At 43.3% G+C, this 2215-nt stretch overlaps 1 non-coding gene across 1 annotated transcript; it reads right to left on the bottom strand.

Moving 5' to 3' along the window:
- Positions 1–558: 558 nt before the first annotated feature.
- LOC125099411 (U4 spliceosomal RNA) lies at positions 559–706 on the bottom strand. Its single transcript, XR_007127151.1, has one exon. It is a non-coding gene; the product is annotated as a U4 spliceosomal RNA (small nuclear RNA).
- Between the last annotated feature and the right edge of the window lie 1509 nt (positions 707–2215).

The raw sequence follows: 2215 nt of genomic DNA, 5'->3' as shown, positions 1-2215 counted from the left end.
CTGATCTACAAACACATTTACAGACATGTATATAAAAATGAGGGCTGCTTGCACTGAGGTAGAAAGAGGTTTCATTAGAAAATAAAAAAAGACCTGCTCCCATCATAGTAAGAGACACTACATGTTTGTTTTTATTGTTTAAAATATCTCCTCTTTTTAAAGATTTTATTTATTTGTCAGAGAGAGAAAGAGTGAGCACAGGCAGACAGAATGGCAGGCAGAGGCAGAGGGAGAAGCGGGCTCCCCGCCGAGCAAGGAGCCCAATGTGGGACTAGATCCCAGGACACTGGGATCATGACCTGAGCTGAAGGCAGCCGCTTAACCAACTGAGCCACCCAGGCGTCCCAAAATCTCTCTCTTTTTTTTTTTTTTAAAGATTTTATTTATTTATTTGACAGAGATCACAAGTAGGCAGAGAGGCAGACAGAGAGAGAGAGGGGGAAGCAGGCTCCCTGCTGAGCAGAGAGCCCGATGCGGGGCTCGATCCTAGGACCCTGGGATCATGACCTGAGCCGAAGGCAGAGGCTTTAACCCACTGAGCCACCCAGGCGCCCCTCTCCTCTTTTTAAATAGAATGAGGAATCAGAAAACTGTAAGAGTAGGGGAGACACTAGGAAAAACAAAACTGCTACCGGGTATTCTCAATTAGCAATAATCGCGCCTCGGATAAACCTCATTGGCTACGATACTGCCACTGCGCAAAGCTTGCTACCGGGTATTCTAAGAACAGAGAGCGCGCTATTAAGGTTACTTCTTGTGTTTTAAGTGTGAACAGGTGGGCTAATTAAATAAATAAAGTCAAGGGATTTTTAAACTAAACTGCTTCTGACATTTATGTATTTTGGGGGGAATGCTTTTTATTTCTTTGTGAAATTGAAAAGCCTTGTACTGAGGATGAAATTTGAATCTTTGACCCTAAAATAAAATATTTAACTGATTATCCAATGTTTCCTTTCTCTCACTGAAGGAAGCTATAGTAGGACTGTTTTCTGGGATACTTAGTATTATTGAGTATTTATCAGAATAAAATCGCTGACCCTTCAATATCCAGAGGTAAAGATTTATGGTGAGCAAAAAGAAGTGTTCTCTTTAAGTACAGAGATGAAATCAAAGTTCAATTTTATGACACTTAAATTGGTCACTTCTATTTTGGGGCGCCTGGGTGGCTCAGTGGGTTAAGCCGCTGCCTTCGGCTCAGGTCATGATCTCAGGGTCCTGGGATTGAGTCCCGCATCGGGCTCTCTGCTCAGCAAGAAGCCTGCTTCCCTTCCTCTCTCTCTCTGCCTGCCTCTCCGTCTGCTTGTGATCTCTCTCTGTCAAATAAAAAAAAAAAAAAAAAAAAAAGAAATTGGCAATGGGGTTCTTTTATATTTATTTAAACATATGGCTTTACCAGGATAACTTATATTTATACCTGGCTGCTTTACTAGATAGCTACATCACCTATTGAAAAAAAAAATGACAGTGGGAAAGAGAAGGAACTCCTTCGCCACTCCTCCACGCAATGGTATTACTTCCTCAGGGAGGCATCATCAAAAATGAGCCAGAGACAGTGCAGCCTGCTTCTAGGCAAAATTCGTTAGAATAGATAAAAGTCCCTGCAAACTTGAATCGATAAAGTGGCAGTAAACGTCAGATTGCATCCTGCAAGTAGGAATGCGAAGGAGTTCTGCGTCCCCTCTGAATCTTCACTTCAGGGGAAATCTTTACAAGTAACCATGGTCATATATAAATCATACTTTTTTTTTTTAAGATTTTATTTATTTATTTGACAGACAGAGATCACAAGTAGGCAGAGAAGCAGGCAGAGAGATAGGAGGAAGCAGACTTTCTGCTGAGCAGAGAGCCCGATGCAGGGCTCAATCCCAGGACCTGGGATCATGACCTGAGCCAAAGGCAGAGGCTTTAACCCTCTGCCACCCAGGCGCCCCTAAATCATACTTTTTAAAAAAAGATTTTACCTATTAATTTGAGAGAGAGAGAGCGAGCATGCCTGTAAGCATGAGTGAGCGTGCAGGGGGAGGAGCAGAGGGAGAGGGAAAGGAAAAGAATCCCAAGCAGACTCCACACTGAGCACAGAGACGGACAGGGGGCTTGATCCCACTACTTGAGACCATGACCTGAGCTGAAACCAAGAGTCTATCCCAGCCCACCGAAGCCACCCAGGCACTTGTATAAAGCATGCTTTTTTCTGCTTTTACCATTTCTTCCCCTT

The sequence above is a fragment of the Lutra lutra genome, chromosome 4 (genome assembly GCF_902655055.1).
Source record: "Lutra lutra chromosome 4, mLutLut1.2, whole genome shotgun sequence".
Classification (NCBI taxonomy): domain Eukaryota; kingdom Metazoa; phylum Chordata; class Mammalia; order Carnivora; family Mustelidae; genus Lutra; species Lutra lutra.
This window is presented reverse-complemented; position numbering and strand designations above follow the sequence as displayed.